The following is a 22,766-nucleotide window of genomic DNA, read 5'->3' as shown; positions in this document are numbered from 1 at the left end:
TGTTTTGTAACAGAGTTATCGGCAACTGGCAGGAACCATATGGTTGTCCCTTTATTGTATGCAATGCAATCGCCCTGTAATTGCTTTACTTTATCAATAAGCGGTAGCGATAGTCGTAGAGTAGAAGCAATAGTTGGCGAGACGACAATGATGCTACGATGGAGATCAAGGTGTGTGCCGGTGACGATGGTGATCATGACAGTGCTTTGGAGATGGAGATCAAAGGCACAAGATGATGATGGCCATATCATATCACTTATATTGATTACATGTTTTTTTTGACTGGGAACTATAGGGGAAACCCCCACAGCATATCAACACTTTATTGAGAAAAAGAGATACAGTACAAGTACAAAGGGGGATTACAAGAGGTAATCAAAGTAGCTAGGGGAAGAAGGAGAAAAAACAAGTTAAAAGATACAGACTATTGGCCTCAAGGTGGCAGAAATGAAATCCAGCGAAGAAGATCATCTTTGTAGGCAGCTTTCACTCTATATTGCATTAAGCTGATGTCATGGATGAAAGCAGATCTCCATTTATTAAATCTAGCTCTCTCATGCCTGAAGACCTTAGCATTCCTGATGATCCAGATATTCCAGCAAGCAATGAACACCACTTCGGTGAAGAAGGGCTTCCTAAAACTCCTGCTAGCATTAAAAACCAAATGAGCCATGGAGTCACCAGAAGACCAATCAATTTGCAGATAGTTCCAAACTCTGACACTAAAGTTGCAATTGAAGAACAGATGATCCCTTGTTTCCCTAGTCTGCAAAGGACAAAGGACACAGTTTACTCCATCCTCCAAATGCCAATGCCTCCTATCCACCATGTCCTTGGTGTTCAACCTGTCCATAATAAGCATCGAAGCAAAAACTTTGATTTTCATTGTACAAGAGGACTTCCAGATCCAAGCTGTCAAAGGGTTGAAAGATGCTAAAGCAAAAGTATGGGAGTAAAACAACTTTGGTGAGTATCCCTTGGCAGTGCCCCTCCAAAACCAAATATCCTTGGACCCAGGTGTTCTATTAAGGCCACCCAACATGGACTGGAGAATAGTCAGATCATCAAAAGCCTGGCTGGACAAAGGAAGGTGGAAGTGCTGGAAGATGTCCTGAGAGTCCAAGAACTCAAGAATAGTGACCCAGGGGTCCTTAACATAGGAGTAGAGCTTGGGAAATCTGAGTTGAAGGCTAGACACCTGACCATCAAACTGCAAGTTATCTGACCACATGAGGGCAGTGTCCCCTGCATTAATCTGAACCCAAGCACACTCCCTAAAATGATGCATGACCTTGCAAATATCCTTCCACCAGAATGAGCCACAATCAGAAGTTCCCTGGGGGACCCTATTATGATAGTAGGTATCCCAAATTAAAGAAACCCAAGGGAGATCCTTTTTATTAAGGAAGTTATTCGCATGTTTGATCAGAAGTGCAACGTTCTGAGAACCAAGGTTGAGAATACCAAGACCTCCCCTGTTTTTTGGCCTGCAAATAAGGTCCCACGCAGCTAGGGAGGGGGCAGGCTGACCCCTATTCCTCCTCCAGAGGCATTGTCTCTGGATTCTCTCCAATTGTTTAAGAATTCCAGCTGGGACAGCCAAACTGCACAGGAAGAAAATAGGCATAGATGACAGAGCAGAGTTAAGAAACTGCAGCCTTTCCCCCTGATTCAAAAAACATGAACTAGCTGTCATTCTCCTCTCCATGCAATCAACTAATGGCATAAAATCCACCATTTTAGGCCTTGTAGTTCCCACTGGCAACCCAAGATAGGTAAATGGCATTTTCCCAATCTGGCAGCCAAATGCAGAAGCTAATTCAGTCAGGACAGCAGTGTCCACATTGATGGGAATAATGAAGGATTTATGGTAGTTCACATCCAGACCAGTGGACATAGAGAAGACCCTGAGCATATCCTTGAGAGCTATGAGATGATCCTTGTCCGCAGGCAAGATAATATGAGTGTCATCAACATACTGAATCACAGGGTAATCCTGATCATGACAAGGTATAGGTAACTGAAGAATGCCCCTTCTGAACATGTCATTAATTACAGTCTGCAGGAGATCAGCAGCTAGGACAAAAAGGAGGGGAGAGACTGGGTCACCCTGTCTGACACCCTTTTTGCACCTGAACTTCCTACCAGGGACTCCATTGAGCAGAACAGATGAGGTACCTGTGGATAGAAGTTGCTTCATCCAGAGGATCCACTTGTCATTAAAACCCTTATATTTCAAAATTTGCACAATGGCCTCATGCTCAAGGGAGTCAAAAGCCTTTTCAAAATCCAACTTTAGAATCACAATAGGTCTCTTGGACTGGTGACACTGGTGCAAATACTCAAAGGTCCACCCAATACAATCTTGGATTGTTCTATTTTTTATGAAACCATATTGGTTCTTGTGGACACACTGCATAATCACCTCTTGAAACCTATTGGCTACCATCTTAGACAAGAACTTAAGACCCATTCCTGTTAAAGAGATAGGTCTGAAGTCACCCACCTCCTCAGGGGAGGGCTTCTTAGGCACCAGAGTTATGTAAGAGTCATTGATATTTTCCAGATGAGCAGTACCCTCAAAGAAAGCCTGGGCCAGTTCATAAAAATCCTGAGAAATTATGTGCCAGCACCTTTTGAAGAAAAGACCATTAAAACCATCTGGACCTGGAGCTTTATCAACTGGCATATGCTTGACAATCAAGTCCATTTCCTCCTTCTCAAAAGGCTTAGTGAGAACATCCAATCCCACAACTGGTTCAATGAGGGAAGAAAGATCAAAACCCATATTAATTCCCCTGGAAGAACCCATTCTGTTCTTAAAACAATTCCAGATAATACCCTCCATTTGTGAATGATCAGTCACCACCGTACCATCAGGCAATTTTAAGCTAGCAATAGAATTCCTTCGATACCTCTCCGTGGCCATAGCATGAAAGAACTTGGTGTTCTCACCACCCACTTTTATGTATCTGATAGTACATCTTTTCCTCCAATAGAGACATTGAAGGTGAAGCAATTTCTCAACATGGGTTTTAACCACTATCCTGAAATTAGATTCATGTCTATAGAGTGTTCTATATTCCTCAAGCTCATCCAAGAGCAGGATAACACTATTGCATTTACAAATTAGAGTTTTCAGTTTGGAGATGTTCTTCTGCCATCTCTTTAGACACATCCTCAAGGACTTAAATTTATCAGCTATCCTGGCAGTAATATGGGCCTTTCTGGATTGTTTCTGCCATGAGGAATCAACACAGTCCATAAAACCCTCCAACTCCAACCAATAATTCGCAAACCTAAAGATATTAGACTTGGGAATAGAAGTTTTGATTGTAACCATACAAGGAACATGGTCAGAAGCAGTTCTGGCAAGAGGTATCACCTCAGTCATGGGATAATCAGATATCCAATCAACAGAAGTGAAGAACCAGTCAAGCTGCTCAAGGAGTGGAGTATCCTGCATATTGGACCAAGTGTAAGACCTGCCTTTGATGGGAAATTCCAAAAGGCCGAGGTGTCCAATAATGTCATTAAAGATGAACATGTCATTCAAATCACCACCAGGTAGATTTCTGTTATCCACAGAACGTAAGAAATTAAAATCCCCCAGTAACAACCAATTCTCATCCACAGGAATGTTCGGGTGATACAACCAGGATACAAAATTATCCCTAGCTTCCCCCTGACAAGGACCATAAACCACCACAAGAGTCCACCGCTCATTGTTTTGCCTAGAAACAAACTCGATCACCACTGCAAATTGTTGGACTTGCAATAAAGTCCCACCAAATATAGACGAGTTCCAAACAACTAGAATTCCACCAGAGGCCCCCAAGGAAGGAGAGAAAGCAAAGCTGTCAAATCTCTTGGGGCAAAAGCTTTTAAGCATTCTGGAATCGAATGAAGCACATTTAGTTTCTTGCAGACAAGCAATAGCACAGTGACTTTCGTCAATCTTTTGTCTAACAGCTCGTTGCCTAGCCTCAGAGTTTAAACCCCTGACATTCCAGCACAGGACATTCCAGTTTCTACAGTGATTATTCATAAAGGAATAACATAAACAAGTCTCCCATGCACATGACACACAGTGTCAGAGGCCCAAAAGCACATAATAGTTCCGAACCAACATTATTACATACCCAAGGATCAGAAAATGAAAACCAAACGCATAAAGCAGATTTATGGGCTTGCCAGACCAAGCAGAAGAAGAGCACACTATTCATTGGAGGCATGATTTGCAGCAGCAGCAGGGTCCACCATAAGTGCATCCTCCGTGAGCAGAGTTGCATCAATCTCCAGCTCCTTGCCAATAGCTTGCAGATGACTGATGGGAGTAGGTGGAGGAGCATCTCCAAATGCAGGGTCATCAGACATCTCTGCAGAAATGGGCTTGGCCTTGGGCTTCTTCTTCTTGGGCTGCAGAACTAACTCATGGAAAGTGGGCTTAAACCCATCCCGCTGGGCCAAACTTCTGGTACACCTTCGAACAGATGTTGCAACAAGAGGCGTTGGCGCCAGAGTTTTGTGTGGCCTCCTCGTAGGTGCACGCGCAGGAGGAGAAGGGACAACAGACGCAACCCTCTCAGCGTCATCCACAAATAACGCTCTAGCCACAGGTCGGGCAGGTACCGGCTCCTTCCATGTCAGCAAAGGAAGATCATCCTGCTGGAAAGCAAAGTCCCAGTTTCTCTTGGTCAAAATGACAGGCGACAGGGGTTTGGGCAGCAGAGGTTTTGGCACCTCAAACACCATTGGAGCATTCAGCAGGTTTTCAAACGAGCGCCTCCAAATCATTTCAGGGGGCAGAGGGGGACCAAAGGGGATCTTAACCACAGGCTGATCCAAAGCTTGGACATCAAAAAGAGGAGGTTGATAGATCACAATTGCCCAATTACTAGCATCCTCCAGGTCTGGTGCAATCTCCATCAGATCATTCAGGTTGTCAGGTGGAGCCCCATCAATGAGAACGATAGGTGCAGGGGGCACCTGAGGTTGAGCTTCAGAACTTTGGTGAGCAGAACTGGGTTGAGCCGAGGCATTCAACACCACAGATTCTTGATCCTCAACTACAGGCTCCACAGCAGGTTCCTCCCAGTTTCCCCAATTGTCCTCATGCACCTCATTATGTGCAGGTTCAGGCGGAGGTGGCGGCACATCATTCCACCCCAGAGCCGGGAATGGAGGCAGAATAAAAGGTGGCATCTCCGGGAAGGGTACACCAGGCAGGGGATGAGGATTACCATTGATGGGCATCCAGTCTTCATCTTGGGGCATCTGTTCAGCAAAATTGGCCCCAAGGATATACAAAGGCGCCGTCCAAGACACCCTGGCACCACCCCAGGCAGCATAATCCATGAACACCACATCTCTTGGCACCAAAATATCTTCTGGAAAAGACGCAAAGACCAAAGTGCGCACAAGGTATGGATCCTCACTAATCCAATGATGAAACTTCCCAAATGTGTTGACCGCTGCCCGAATGCTATCCTCATTGCGAAGATCAAGCGGGATCCCCAAGAACATGAGCAGTCCCTGACGGAAACCCTGAGCACCTCTAAAAGATTCACCCTCATCGTGTTTCACAAAACGCACAAAACGATCGTTGCCAAGAGGTTGGGGCGGCATCCGAAGAAGAGAAAACCTTACTGCAGCATCTCGAAGCTCAAAAAGACCCACCGATCTAATCCAAGGCTGAGCAGACCTCACCAACACCCATGAGCTTGCAACCATTGAACCACTTCCTCACTAGCAGCACCAATCTGATCGGGAGGGGGGATGGGCATTACCTCAGCAAGCATGAATTCCTCATGGCGGCGCACAAGTGGGGTATGTGGCGTCACATAGGTCTGAGGCAAACGAACATCACCACCATCCACAATGTGATGGCCAGCCGGCACATACAGCAAGGGGTCGAGAGGGAAATTGGCCATCGGAGGGGTACAACCCGGGCTGGAAGCAGACGGCGAGAACTCCGGCGGAGGAGGGGTCTCAGGCGGCACGGTCGAAGGTGTTTTGGGACCAGGACTGATGGAACAAGGCGAAGCAGTAAATGCGGAAGTGCAAGAGGAGTCCAAGTTTGGTAAAAGCTGTGTCAGAGAGATATTCTCGGTGGGAGCTGAGCGATCCTCGGAAGTTGCAACGTTACCGGGTTTTGGTTTCCAAACCAGACCCAAAATCCTTGCGAACTTGTCGCAATCCTTTTTACCATGCCCCACCCGCAGACAAGAGGTACAACGTAGTTTAGACGTGCACGCCGCAGCAAAATGGCCCTTAGCCAAGCAAATATGACACGTTAAAATTTCGTCCACCATACCCGATACCAAGTTATCAAAATCTTCTTCTGCTTGCTGAGAGGAAGGAATGGAAGGCCCATAAGATAACACCGGCTCCACCTGGACCGTGGAACGTGAAGATGACGGCCCAACATGGGACGGCACGTCCACAATCGGAGAGCCAAAATTTCCGCCCGAGATAGACGGCGACCCATCCGCAGCTGTTAGAAGATCCCCAACCGTTCCAAAAGAAATGGAGGGGGTAGTCGACGTCCACCGGAGTTCAGCCGGCGGCGGGGGGTGGATGACCACCCTTTCATGCGCAGAAAGCGTGTACCCCGCATCCTCAACAGTTTGAATGCATTTTTGCGTGGCGATAACGATAACCACGACAAGCAGGATAATTCTGGAACTTTGAAAATGAAAGCTTCTTGGCAGGGGCATGAGATGATCTTATCGAAGATTTACGAGGCTTGGTGTGCATAGCCAACATGCCAAGGGTAGCTCGACGTTTGGAAGGACTAACAATGATCCACTCAGCATCACATTCCAATTTCCAAAGTTTAAACTCACGGCCCCAATTTGGGCCACCATTACCCCAAAGATGAAAGAAACATTTAAAATGATCACAAGAGAAAGAACGGAGCTTGAGAATGATCAAAGCCACTGCCTTGCACGAAACTTGAAAACAAAAAACCCTATCCTTGATCATAAAAACCATGAACTCAATAGCAGAACCTCCGATGGCCGCCTCAAGTGCCGCTGCCACCGAATCCTCAGTCAAGCGAAAATCATGCCGGCCAAAAGAAATTACCATGGTGAAGAAGCCCGTGTCATCCATGGGGTGCACCGGAAAACCCGTAGATTGAAAAACCTTTTCCGCAAAAACCAGACCCTTGGAGAAGTCCAAGCCAAGGGTGGATCCATCAGCAGAACCCATGGAGATGCGTATTAGGACGTAGATCTCAGAGCGCCGGAGAGATATAATGGAGAGGAAAGGAAATTTGGTGGCTAGGGGAGGAGATCACCGGAGGTGGTGGCGATCGCCGGGGTGGGGTGGGAGCGCCTATCATCGCCATGCTTTCCTTATTTGTTATGTTTATCCTTTATGCATCTTATTCTGCTTTGATTAACGGTAGCATTATAAGATGATCTCTCACTAAATTTCAAGGTATAAGTGTTCTCCCTGAGTATGCACCATTGCGAAAGTTCGTCGTGCCGAGACACCACGTGATGATCGGGTGTGATCAGCTCGACATTCAAATACAACTGGTGTAAGCCAGTTTATCACACGTAGAATACTCGGGTTAAACTTGACGAGCCTAGCATATGCAGATATGGCCTCAGAACACTGAGACCGAAAGGTCGAGCGTGAATCATATAGTAGATATGATCAACATAGTGATGTTCACCATTGAAAACTACTCCATCTCACATGATGATCGGACATGGTTTAGTTGATTTGGATCACGTGATCACTTAGATGATTAGAGGGATGTCTATCTAAGTGGGAGTTCTTAAGTAATATGATTAATTGAACTTTAATTTATCATGAACTTAGTACCTGATAGTATTTTGCTTGTCTATGTTGTTGTGGATAGATGGCCCGTGCTGTTGTTCTGTTGAATTTTAATGCGTTCCTTGAGAAAGCAAAGTTGAAAGATGATGGTAGCAATTACACGGACGGGGTCCGTAACTTGAGGATTATCCTCATTGCTGCACAGAAGAATTACGTCCTGGAAGCACCGCTGGGTGCCAGGCCTGCTGTAGATGCAACTGACGACATTAAGAACGTCTGGCAGAGCAAAGCTGATGACTACTCGATAGTTCAGTGTGCCATGCTTTACGGCTTAGAACTGGGACTTCAACGATGTTTTGAACGTCATGGAGCATATGAGATGTTCCAGGAGTTGAAGTTAATATTTCAAGCAAATGCCCGGATTGAGAGATATGAAGTCTCCAATAAGTTCTACAGCTGCAAGATGGAGGAGAATAGTTCTGTCAGTGAACATATACTCAAAATGTCTGGGTATAATAATCACTTGATTCAACTGGGAGTTAATCTTCCGGATGATAGTGTCATTTATAGAATTCTTCAATCACTGCCACCAAGCTACAAGAGCTTTGTGATGAACTATAATATGCAAGGGATGGATAAGACAATTCCCGAGATCTTCCCAATGCTAAAGGCTGCGGAGGTAGAAATCAAGAAGGAGCATCAAGTGTTGATGGTCAACAAGACCACCAGTTTCAAGAAAAAGGGTAAAGGGAAGAAGAAGGGGAACTTCAAGAAGAACAGCAAACAAGTTGCTGCTCAAGAGAAGAAACCCAAGTCTGGACCTAAGCCTGAGACTGAGTGCTTCTATTGCAAACAGGCTGGTCACTAGAAGCGGAACTGCCCCAAGTATTTGGCGGATATTAAGGATGGCAAGGTGAACAAAGGTATATGTGATATACATGCTATTGATGTGTACCTTACTAATGCTCGCAGTAGCACCTAGGTATTTGATACTGGTTCTGTTGCTAATATTTGCAACTCGAAACAGGGACTATGGATTAAGCAAAGATTGGCTAAGGACGAGGTGACGATGCACGTGGGAAATGGTTCCAAAGTCGATGTGTCGGCATGCTACCTGTACATCTACCTTCGGGATTAGTTTTAGACCTGAATAATTGTTATTTGGTGCGAGCGTTGAGCATGAACATTATATCTGGATCTTGTTTGATGCGAGACGATTATTCATTTAAATCAGAGAATAATGGTTGTTTTATTTATATGAGTAATATCTTTTATGGTCATGCACCCTTGAAGAGTGGTCTATTTATATTAAATCTTGATAGTAGTGATACACAAATTCATAATATTGAAGCCAAAGGATGCAGAGTTGATAATGATAGTGCAACGTATTTGTGACACTGCCGTTTAGGTCATATTGGTGTAAAGCGCATGAAGAAACTCCATACTGATGGACTTTTGGAATCACTTGATTATGAATCACTTGGTACTTGCGAACCATGCCTCATGGGCAAGATGACTAAAACGCCGTTCTCCGGAACAATGGAGCGAGCTATAGACTTGTTGGAGATCATACATACTGATGTATGTGGTCCAATGAATATTGAGGCTTGCGGCGGGTATCGTTATTTGAGCAGATATGGGTATATCTACTTAATGAAACATAAGTCTGAAACATTTGAAAAGTTCAAAGAATTTCAGAGTGAAGTGGAAAATCATCGTAACAAGAAAATAAAGTTTCTACGATCTGATCGTGGAGGAGAATATTTGAGTTACGAGTTTGGTCTACAATTGAAACAATGTGGAATAGTTTCACAACTCACGCCACCCGGAACACCACAGCGAAATGGTGTGTCCGAACGTTGTAATCGTACTTTACTAGATATGGTGCGATCTATGATGTCTCTTACTGATTTACCGCTATCGTTTTGGGGTTATGCTTTAGAGACGGCTGCATTCACGTTAAATAGGGCACCATCGAAATCCGTTGAGACGACGCCTTCTGAACTGTGGTTTGTCAAGAAACCAAAGTTGTCATTTCTTAAAGTTTGGGGCTGTGATGCTTATGTGAAAAAGCTTCAACCTGATAAACTCGAACCCAAATCGGAGAAATGTGTCTTCAAAGGATACCCAAAGGAAACTGTTGGGTACACCTTCTATCACAGATCCAAAGGCAAGACATTCGTTGCTAAGAATGGATCATTTCTAGAGAAGGAGTTTCTCTCAAAAGAAGTGAGTGGGAGGAAAGTAGAACTTGATGAGGTAACTGTACCTGCTCCCGAATTGGAAAGTGGTTCATCACAGAAATCGGTTCTTGTGACACCTACACCAATCAGTGAGGAAGCTAATGATATTGATCATGAAACTTCAGCTCAAGTTACTACCAAACCTCGTAGATCAACCAGAGTAAGATCCGCACCAGAGTGTTATGGTAATCCTATTCTGGAGGTCATGTTACTTGACCAAGGCGAACCTACGAACTATGAAGAAGCGATGGTGAGCCCAGATTCCGCAAAATGGCTTGAGGCCATGAAATCTGAGATGGGATCCATGTATGAGAACAAACTGTGGACTTTGGTTGACTTGCCCGATGATCGGCAAGCCATAGAGAATAAATGGATCTTCAAGAAGATGACTGACGCTGACGGTAATGTTACTGTCTACAAAACTCGACTTGTTGCGAAAGGTTTTCGACAAGTTCAAGGGGTTGACTACAATGAGACTTTCTCACCCGTAGCGATGCTTAAGTCTGTCCGAATGATGTTAGCAATTGCCGCATTTTATGATTATGAAATTTGGCAAATGGATGTAAAAACTGCATTCCTGAATGGATTTCTAGAAGAAGAGTTGTATATGATGCAACCAGAAGGTTTTGTCGATCCAAAGGGAGCTAACAAAGTGTGCAAGCTCCAGCGATCCATTTATGGACTGGTGCAAGCCTCTCGGAGTTGGAATAAACGTTTTGATAGTGTGATCAAAGCATATGGTTTTATACAGACTTTTGGAGAAGCATGTATTTACAAGAAAGTGAGTGGGAGCTCTGTAGCATTTCTAATATTATATGTGGATGACATATTGTTGATTGGAAATGATATTGAATTTCTGGATAGCATAAAAGGATACTTGAATAAGAGTTTTTCAATGAAAGACCTCGGTGAAGCTGCTTATATATTGGGCATCAAGATCTATAGAGATAGATCAAGACGCTTAATTGGACTTTCACAAAGCACATACCTTGACAAAGTTTTGAAGAAGTTCAAAATGGATCAAGCAAAGAAATGGTTCTTGCCTGTGTTACAAGGTGTGAAGTTGAGTCAGACTCAATGCCCGACCACTGCAGAAGATAGAGAGAAAATGAAAGATGTTCCATATGCTTCAGCCATAGGCTCTATCATGTATGCAGTGCTGTGTACCAGACCTGATGTGTGCCTTGATATTAGTTTAGCAGGGAGGTACCAAAGTAATCCAGGAGTGGATCACTGGACAGCGGTCAAGAACATCCTGAAATACCTGAAAAGGACTAAGGATATGTTTCTCATTTATGGAGGTGACAAAGAGCTCGTCGTAAATGGTTACGTCGATGCAAGCTTTGACACTGATCCGGACGATTCAAATTGCAAACCAGATACATGTTTATATTGAACGGTGGAGCTGTCAGTTGGTGCGGTTCTAAACAAAGCGTCGTGGCGGGATCTACGTGTGAAGCAGAGTACATAGCTGCTTCGGAAGCAGCAAATGAAGGAGTCTGGATGAAGGAGTTCATATCTGATCTAGGTGTCATACCTAGTGTATCGGGTCCAATGAAAATCTTTTGTGACAATACTGGTGCAATTGCCTTGGCAAAGGAATCCAGATTTCACAAGAGAACCAAGCACATCAAGAGACGCTTCAATTCCATCCGGGATCAAGTCCAGGTGGGAGACATAGAGATTTGCAAGATACATACAGATCTGAATATTGCAGAACCGTTGACTAAGTCTCTTCCACGAGCAAAACATGATCAGCACCAAGACTCCATGGGTGTTAGAATCATTACTGTGTAATCTAGATTATTGACTCTAGTGCAAGTGGGAGACTGAAGGAAATATGCCCTAGAGGCAATAATAAAGTTATTATTTATTTCCTCATATCATGATAAATGTTTATTATTCATGCTAGAATTGTATTAACCGGAAACATAATACATGTGTGAATACATAGACAAACATAGTGTCACTAGCATGCCTCTACTTGACTAGCTTGTTGATCAAAGATGGTTAAGTTTCCTAGCCATAGACATCAGTTTTCATTTGATAAACGGGATCACATCATTAGGAGAATGATGTGATTGACTTGACCCATTCCGTTAGCTTAGCACTTGATCGTTTTACTTTACTGCTATTTCTTTCTTCATGAATTATACATGTTCCTATGACTATGAGATTATGCAACTCCTGATTACCGGAGGAACACTTTGTATGCTACCAAACGTCACAACATAACTGGGTGATTATAAAGGTGCTCTACAGGTGTCTCCGATGGTACTTGTTGAGTTGGCATATATCGAGATTAGGATTTGTCACTCCGATTGTCGGAGAGGTATCTCTGGGCCCTCTCGGTAATGCACATCACTATAAGCCTTGCAAGCAATGTGACTAATGAGTTAGTTGCGGGATGATGCATTACGGAACGAGTAAAGAGACTTGTCGGTAACGAGATTGAGCTAGGTATTGAGATACCGACGATCGAATCTTGGGCAAGTAACATACCGATGACAAAGGGAACAATGTATGTTGTTATGCGGTTTGACCAATAAAGATCTTCGTAGAATATGTAGGAACCAATATGAGCATCTCGGTTCCGCTATTGGTTATTGACCGGAGACATGTCTCGGTCATGTCTACATAGTTCTTGAACCCGTAGGGTCCGCACGCTTAACGTTCGGTGACGATCGGTATTATGAGTTTATGTGTTTTGATGTACCGAAGGTAGTTTGGAGTCCCGGATATGATCACGGACATGACGAGGTGTCTCGAAATGGTCGAGACGTAAAGATCGAGGTATTGGATGACTATGTTCGGACACCGGATGTGTCTCGGGAGGTTTCAGACATATACCGGAGTACCGGGGGGTTACCGAAACCCCCCGGGGAGTGTAATGGGCCTATTGGGCCTTAGTGGAGAAGAGGAGGGGTGGCCAGGGCAGGCCGCGTGCCTCCTCCCCCTCTAGTCCGAATTGGACAAGGAGGGGGGGTGCCCCCCTTTCCTTCCCCTCTCTCTCCTCCTTCCCCCTTCTCCTACTCCAACTAGGAAAGGAGGAGTCCTACTCCCGGTGGGAGTAGGACTCCCCCTTGGCGCGCCCTCCTCCTTGGACGGCCGCCTCCCCCCTAGCTCCTTTATATACGGGGGCAGGGGGCACCCCATAGACACAACAATTGATCGTTTGATCTTTTAGCCGTGTGCGGTGCCCCCCTCCACCATAATCCACCTCGGTCATATTGTAGCGGTGCTTAGGTGAAGCCCTACGTTGGTAGCATCATCATCACCGTCATCACGCCGTCGTGCTGACGGAACTCTCCCTCGAAGCTCTGTTGGATCAGAGTTCGTGGGACCTCATCGAGCTGAACGTGTGGTGAACTCGGAGGTGTCGTACGTTCGGTACTTGGATCGGTCGGATCGTGAAGACGTACGACTACATCAACCGCGTTGTTCTAACGCTTCCGCTTTCGGTCTACGAGGGTACGTGGACAACACTCTCCCTTCTCGTTGCTATGCATCACCATGATCTTGCGTGTGCGTAGGAATTTTTTTGAAATTACTACGTTCCCCAACATAATGTACATAACTAACAGACATATAAACACTTATAGAGTATATGGATCAATAATATCAACTAACATACATAAGCCAGGCCGCTGTACTTTTTTTTGCTAGAACAGCATCCTTTTTTAGTGAAGCTACTACAACATCTTTGCCCTTTCCGATGCATGCCACTTATGGTCCATCTATACTACTATTATTGTTGAATGCACATTCAGCCCGATTGGCATATTTGTAGGTCTGGCACAGCAATCAAAATGAAATGTCTCCAAGCCTTATCAATTAATACAGACTTGTGCTCAAATAAAATTACAAACCAAAAAACAAAAAACAATTATTACATGATCTCTAAAACAAATGGTTTGATTTATTACATAAACAAACAACACAAAGGTTATTCAACGATGAAAAGAACATTTCACCTATGATTTACCAAGTGGGAATTTAATTTCCTTTTTTCCTTCAGGACCTTAACAATGCGGTCAGTCTCAGCTTGCTTCGTTTTGAAATCCACCAAATATTTAATGGTTGTCTTGAGTACTGCTTGTGATTGTGCTGTTTCCTTCCTCAACATGTCAACTTCATCTCTAAGTGCAGAAGCAGAATCTCTTTCTACCACTAGTTTAGCCTCTAGAGCATCAGCAGTTGGCAATTCATGATGCACGATTGGGCCGGTGCCACTGCTATGGGATGATACAACGTCCATGGGGACATCGCTCTTTGATCTTGGGCTAACCTGTTTTGCCATTAAAGTTCCGATTGGATTCTGAAAAGTTGAAGTTAGCAAAACATCTCAACTGGGAGTTATAACAGCAAACCAGTTAAACAAACAAGGAATTAAAGAGTTTCAATTGGATGCTGAAAAGTAGTTATTAACATCATTGTAACCGGTTGTTGCAACAGCAAAGTAGTTAACAAACAAGTTTTGCAAAAGGTACCTGTTGTGGCATTGGAGTTTCTCTTGGATCCTGAATAGTTGAGTAGCCAATAACGTGATTAGAGCAACCGGTTGCAGCAGCAATGCAGTTAAACAAACAAGTTTTGCAAAAGGAACCTGTTGTGGCATGATATATCCATTTTGCATCATGCTTTCATATCGATATTTATTGCATTATGGGTTGTTATTACACATTATGTCACAATACTTATGCCTATTCTCTCTTATTTTACAAGGTTTACACGAAGAGGGAGAATGCCGGCAGCTGGAATTCTGGGCTGGAAAAGGAGCAAATATTAGAGACCTATTCTGCACAACTCCAAAAGTCCTGAAACTCCACGGAAGCTATTTTTGGAATTAATAAAAAATACTGAGCGAAGAAAGTACCAGAGGGGGGCCACCCACCATCCACGAGGGTGGGGGGTGCGCTCTACCCCCTGGGTGCGCCCCCTACCTCGTGGGCCCCCTGGCAGGCCTCCGGTGACCATCTTCTGTTATATGAAGTCTTTTACCCTGGAAAAAATCATAAGCAAGCTTTCAAGGCAAAACTCCGCCGCCACTTGGCGGAATTAATCTAGGGCTCCGGCGGAGCTGTTTTGCCGGGAAAACTTCCCTCCGGGAGGGGGAAATCATCGCCATCGTCATCACCAACGATCCTCTCATCGGGAGGGGGTCAATCTCCATCAACATCTTCACCAGCACCATCTCCTCTCAAACCCTAGTTCATCTCTTGTATCCAATCTTTGTATCAAAACCTCAGATTGGTACCTGTGGGTTGCTAGTAGTGTTGATTACTCCCTGTAGTTGATGCTAGTTGGTTTATTTGGTGGAAGATCATATGTTCAGATCCTTCATGCATATTAATACCCCTCTGATTATGAACATGAATATGATTTGTGAGTAGTTACGTTTGTTACTGAGGACATGGGAGAAGTCTTGCTATAAGTAGTCATGTGAATTTGGTATTCGTTCGATAATTTTGATGAGATGTATGTTGTCTCTCCTCTAGTGGTGTTATGTGAACGTCGACTACATGACACTTCACCATTGTTTGGGCCTAGAGGAAGGCATTGGGAAGTAATAAGTAGATGATGGGTTGCTAGAACAGAAGCTTAAACCCTAGTTTATGAGTTGCTTCGTAAGGGGCTGATTTGGATCCATATGTTTCATGCTATGGTTAGGTTTACCTTAATACTTCTTTTGTAGTTGCGGACGCTTGCAATAGGGGTTAATCATAAGTGGGATGCTTGTCCAAGAAAGGGCAGCACCCAAGCACTGGTCCACCCACATACCAAATTATCAAAGTAACGAACGCGAATCATATGAGCGTGATGAAAACTAGCTTGACGATAATTCCCATGTGTCCTTGGGAGCGTTTTCCTTTATATAAGAGTTTGTTCAGGCTTGTCCTTTGCTACAAAAAGGATTGGGCCATCTTGCTGCACCTTATTTACTTTCATTACTTGTTACTCGTTACAAATTACCTTATCACAAAACTATCTGTTACCGATAATTTTAGTGCTTGCAGAGAATACCTTACTGAAAACCGCTTGTCATTTCCTTCTACTCCTCGTTGGGTTCGACGCTCTTACTTATTGAAAGGACTAAGATAGATCCCCTATACTTGTGGGTCATCAAGACTCTTTTCTGGCGCCGTTTCCAGGGAGTGAGCGCCTTTGGTAAGTGGAATTTCGCAAGGAAAAATTTATATAGTGTGCTGAAATTTACTGTCTCTTGTTACTATGGAAAGTAATCCTTTGAGGGGCTTGTTCGGGGTATCTTCACCCCGAACAGTAGAGCAAAGAGTTTCTCCTCAACCTACTGAACCTACTGAAAATGTTTACTTTGAAATTCCTTCAGGTATGATAGAGAAACTGCTAGCTAATCCTTTTACAGGAGATGGAACATTACATCCCGATTTGCACCTAATCTATGTGGATGAAGTTTGTGGATTATTTAAGCTTGCAGGTATGCCCGAGGATGTTATCAATAAGAAGGTCTTCCCTTGACATGGTTTAGGCTATGTGATGATATTGGATCATGGAACTACAACCGATTGAAATTGGAATTTCATCAGAAGTTTTATCCTATGCATCTGGTTCATCGTGATCGTAATTATATATATAATTTTTGGCCTCGCGAAGGAGAAAGCATCGCTCAAGCTTGGGGGAGGCTTAAGTCAATGTTATATCCATGCCCCAATCATGAGATCTCAAGAGAAATTATTATTCAAAAAATTTATGCTCGGCTTTCTCTCAATAATCGCTCCATGCTCGGTACTTCTTGTACTGGTTCTTTTATGATGAAGACTATTGAATTCAAATGGGATTTATTGGAAGAATTAAACGCAACGTTGAAGATTGGGAACTCGATGAAGGTAAGGAGTCAGGTATAACACCTAAGTTTGATTGTGTTAAATCTTTTATGGATACCGATGTTTTCCGTGAATTTAGCACTAAATATGGACTTGACTCTGAGATAGTAGCTTCTTTCTGTGAGTCATTTGCTACTCATGTTGATCTTCCTAAGGAGAAGTGGTTTAAATATCATCCTCCCATTGAAGTAAAAGTAGTTGAACCTATTAAAGTTGAAGAAAAGACTATCACTTATAATGTCGATCCTATTGTTCCTACCGCTTATATTGAGAAACCACCTTTCCCTGTTAGAATTAAGGATCATGCTAAAGCTTCAACTATGGTCAACAAAAGTAATATTAGAACACCCAAACCCTCTGGGCAAATTAAAGTTGAACCTATTATTGCTATGGTTAAAGATCTCTTGGTTGATAATATTGATGGGCATGTTATTTACTTCTGTGATGAAGCTGCTAGAATTGCTAAACCTGTTACTAAAGATAAACATAGACCTGTTGTTGGCATGCCTGTTGTTTCGGTTAAAATAGGAGATCACTGTTATCATGGCTTATATGATATGGGCGCTAGTGTCTGTGCAATACCTTATACCTTATATAAAGAAATTATGCATGATATTGCACCTGCTGAGATAGAAGATATTAATGTTACTATTAAGCTTGCCAATAGAGATACTATCTCACCGGTTGGGATCCTTAGAGATGTTGAAGTCTTGTGCGGGAAAATTAAATATCCTACCGATTTTCTTGTTCTTGCTTCCCCACAAGATAACTTTTGTCCCATTATATTTGGTAGACCCTTCTTGAATACTGTTAATGCTAAGATAGACTGCAAAAAGGATATTGTTTCTGTTGGTTTAGGGGATATGTCTCATGATTTCAATTTTGCTAAATTTCATAGACAACCCCATGATAAAGAATTGCCTAGTAAAGATGAAATTATTGGTCTTGCTTCTATTGTCGTGCCTCCCAATGATCCTTTAGAACAATATTTGCTAGACCATGGAAATGATATGTTTATGAATGAAAGAAGGGAAGTAGATGAAGTATTCTTCAAGCAGGGACCTATTTTGAAACACAATTTGCCTGTTGAAATTCTAGGGGATCCTCCTCCACCCAAGGGTGATCCCGTGTTTGAGCTTAAACCATTACCTGATACTCTTAAATATGCTTATCTTGATGAAAAGAAGATATATCCTATTATTATTAGTGCTAACCTTTCAGAGCAGGAAGAAGAGAAATTATTGAAAACTCTGAAGAAGCACAATGCTGCTATTGGATATACTCTTGATGATCTTAAGGGCATTAGTCCCACTCTATGCTAGCACAAAATAAAATTGGAGAAAGATGCTAAACCGGTTTTTGATCACCAACGACGGTTAAATCCTAAGATGAAAGAAGTGGTAAGAAAAGAAATACTAAAGCTTATGGAGGCAGGTATAATTTATCCCGTTGCTGATAGTCAGTGGGTAAGCCCTGTCCATTGTGTCCCTAAGAAGGGAGGTATTACTGTCGTTCCTAATGATAAAGATGAATTGATCCCACAAAGAATTGTTACAGGTTATAGAATGGTAATTGACTTCCACAAATTAAATAAAGCTACTAAAAAGGATCATTACCCTTTACCTTTTATTGATCAAATGATAGAAAGATTATCCAAACATACACATTTTTTGCTTTCTAGACGGTTATTCTGGTTTCTCTCAAATACCTATGTCAAAAGAGGACCAAGAAAAGACCACTTTTACTTCCCCTTTCGGTACCTTTGCTTATAGACGTATGCCTTTTGGTTTATGCAATGCACCTGCTACCTTTCAAAGATGTATGACTGCTATATTCTCTGACTTTTGTGAAAAGATTGTTGAGGTTTTCATGGATGATTTCTCCGTGTATGGAACTTCTTTTGATGATTGCTTAAGCAACCTTGATCGAGTTTTGCAGAGATATGAATAAACTAATCTTGTCTTGAATTGGGAGAATTGCCACTTTATGGTTAATGAAGGTATTGTCTTGGGGCATAAAATTTCTGAAAGAGGCATTGAAGTTGATAAAGCTAAAGTTGATGCTATTGAAAAGATGTTGTGTCCTAAGGACATTAAAGGTATAAGAAGTTTCCTTGGCCATGCTGGTTTTTATAGGAGGTTCATTAAAGACTTCTCAAAAATTTCTAGGCCTCTGACTAATCTCTTACAAAAAGATGTTCCTTTTGTCTTTGATGATGATTGTGTAGAAGCATTTGAAATACTTAAGAAAGCCTTGATTTCCGCACCTATTGTTGAGCCACCTGATTAGAATTTACCCTTTGAAATTATGTGTGATGCTAGTGATTATGCTGTAGGTGCTATTCTAGGACAAAGGGTTGATAAGAAATTAATTGTTATCCAATATGCTAGTAAAACTCTATACAGTGCCAGAGAAATTATGCTACTACTGAAAAAGAATATTTAGCAGTTGTATTTGCTTGTGATAAGTTCAGACCTTATATTGTTGATTCTAAAGTAACTATTCACACTGATCATGCTGTTATTAAATATCTTATGGAAAAGAAAGATGCTAAACCTAGACTTATTAGATGGGTTCTCTTGCTACAAGAATTTGATTCGCATATTATAGATAGAAAGGGAGCTGAGAACCCCGTTGCAGACAACTTGTCTAGGTTATAGAATGTTCTTGATGACCCACTACCTATTGATGATAGCTTTCCTGATGAACAATTAGCTATCATATGTTGATTATGCTAATTACATTGTTGCTAAATTTACACCACCTAGTTTCACATCCAGCAAAAGAAAAAAAAATCTATGATTTAAGACATTACTTTTGGGATGACCCACACCTTTATAAAGAAGGAGTAGATGGTGTTATTAGACGTTGTGTACCTGAGCATGAACAGGAACAGATCCTATGCAAGTGTCACTCCGAGGCTTATGGAGGACACCACGCTGGAGATAGAACTGCACATAAGGTATTGCAATCCGATTTTTATTGGCCTACTCTTTTCAAGGACACCCGTAAGTTTGTCTTGTCTTGTGATGAATGTCAAAGAATTGGTAATATTAGTAGACATCAAGAAATGCATATGAACTATTCACTTGTTATTGAACCATTTGATGTTTGGGGCTTTGATTATATGGGACGGTTTCCTTCCTCTAATGGGTATACACATATTCTCGTTGCTGTTGATTACGTTACTAAGTGGGTAGAAGCTATTCCAACTAGTAGTGCTGATCATAACACCTCTATTAAGATGCTTAAAGAAGTTATTTTTCCGAGGTTTGGAGTCCCTAGATATTTAATACTGATGGTGGTTCACATTTTATTCATGGTGCTTTTTGTAAAATGCTTGCTAAGTATGATGTTAATCATAGAATTGCATCTCCATACCACCCACAGTCTAGTGGTCAAGTAGAATTGAGTAATAGAGAGATTAAATTAATTTTGCAAAAGACTGTTAATAGATCTAGAAACAATTGGTCTAAGAAACTTGATGATGCATTATGGGCCTATAGAGCTGCATATAAAAATCCTATGGGTATATCTCCGTATAAAATGGTTTATGGAAAGCATGTCACTTACCTCTCGAACTAGAACATAAGGCATATTGGGCCATTAAAGAGCTCAATTATGATTTCAAACTTGCCGGTGAGAAGAGACTATTTGACATTAGCTCACTTGATGAGTGGAGAACCCAGGCCTATGAGAATGCCAAACTGTTTAAAGAAAAAGTTAAAAGATGGCATGACAAAAGGATACAAAAGTGTGAGTTTAATGTAGGTGATTATGTTTTGCTATACAACTCTCGTTTAAGATTTTTTGCAGGAAAACTCCTCTCTAAATGGGAAGGTCCTTACGTTATCGAGGAGGTCTATCGTTCCGGTGCCATAAAAATCAACAACTTCGAAGTCACAAATCCGAAGGTGGTGAACGGTCAAAGAATCAAACATTATATCTCAGGTAATCCCATAAATGTTGAAACTAATGTTATTAATACCGTAACCCTGGAGGAGTACATAAGGGACACTTTCCAGAATGTTTCAGACTCCAAAAAGGAATAGGTATGTGGTATGGTAAGTAAACCGACTCCAAAACAGTTCTAATAGCAATTTTTCTCTGTTTTGGAATATTTAAGAAAATAGGAAAACAAGTAGTCCGAAAAGGACACGGGGCATCCACGAGGGTGGAGGGCGCGCACTACCCCCCTGGGCGCGCCCCCCTGCCTCGTGGGCACCTCGTGTGCTCTCCGGACTCCGTTTTCTTGCACGATACTTCTTTTGGTCGGTTAAAATTCATTATATAATCTCCCGAAGGTTTTGACCACCGCACCATGACACAATCCTCTGCTTTTGTTTCGAGCTGTTTTTCTGACAGATCTAGATCACCATGACGCCTTCAAGCGCCCGCAAGGACAAATTCTTTGAGAAGGTAATCAACCCCTACCTCGCGGAGGTGCTGCAACACCCTCAAACCATTGAGATGCGTGAGGGAGTGCTGCACATCCGCGATGTTGAGGGACCAAGGAGGACCGGAAGCATGGAGAGAAGACTCGAAGCAATGGAGCAGCAAGTTTTCAAGTGCCAAGGGATGGTGGAACACGGACTCGACGCCAACCACATGATGATCGCGGAGTTCACCAACAACCACAAGCTGGATGCCAGGAACATTGGGGAGGCCATCTTAAAGATTCACGAGAAAATCGAGCACCTCCAAGCCCAGATCTATGACCTGCAAAACCAAAACTGTATGAATATAGATTCAAGAGGATGAGTTTGGCTGCAGATTTGAGGATCCTGGAGACTCGGTCATCTTTTTATGATGGTGAGCCTATGCCTTGGAAGAGGGATGACAAACCTACATCATCAGCAACTCCATCATCACCACCTCCGATAAATAGACATAAATACATGGGTATGGGCACTCCCCTTGGCAACTGCCAAGCTTGGGGGAGGTGCCCCGGTATCGTATCACCATCACACTCCTATCTTTACCGTTTTTCTTAGTTTGATCCTTTTAGTAATATCTTGATCTAGTAGAATAAAGTTTTAGTATGATCTAGTTTTGAGTTTTGCTTTATGATCCCTCTATGTAATCGAGTCTGTGAGCTATATATAATAAAGATTAGTTTTGAGTCGAGGGCTTGGTTATTTTGCTATGATCTTGAGGGAATAAAAATAAAAGAAAAGAGAACGAATAAAAATAAAAGAGATCATATTGATCTTATGGAGAGTAATGACTTCACATATAAAGAGTATGATGAATAAAAGTTGTTGAGAGTTGACAAACATAGTTTTGGTCATCGTTGCAATTAATAGGAAGTAATAAAGAAAGAGAGGTTTTCACATATAAATATACTATCTTGGACATCTTTTATGATTGTGAGCCCTCATTAAAATATGACATGCTAAAGAGTTGATGTTGGACAAGGAAGATAATGTAATGGGTTATGTTTTCTTATATCCGAAATAAAGTATATTGTCATGGATCATCCAACATGTTGAGCTTGCCTTTCTCCCTCATGCTAGCCAAATCCTTTGCACCAAGTAGAAATACTACTTGTGCTTCCAAATACCCTTAAAACCAGTCTTGCCATGAGAGTCCACCATATCTACCTATGGATTGAGTAAGATCCTTCAAGTAAGTTGTCATTGTTACATGCAATAAAAATTGCTCTCTAAATATGTATGATTTATTAGTGTGGAGAAAATAAGCTTTATACGATCTTGTGATGTGGAAGAAATAAAAGCGACAGACTGCATAATAAAGGTCCATATCACAAGTGGCAATATAAAGTGACATTCTTTCGCATTAAGATTTTGTGCATCCAACCATAAAAGCACATGACAACCTCTGCTTCCCTCTACGAAGGGCCTAT

This window comes from Aegilops tauschii, chromosome 2, assembly GCF_002575655.3.
Source record: "Aegilops tauschii subsp. strangulata cultivar AL8/78 chromosome 2, Aet v6.0, whole genome shotgun sequence".
Classification (NCBI taxonomy): Eukaryota; Viridiplantae; Streptophyta; class Magnoliopsida; order Poales; family Poaceae; genus Aegilops; species Aegilops tauschii.
Note: the sequence above shows the minus strand (reverse complement) of the source record.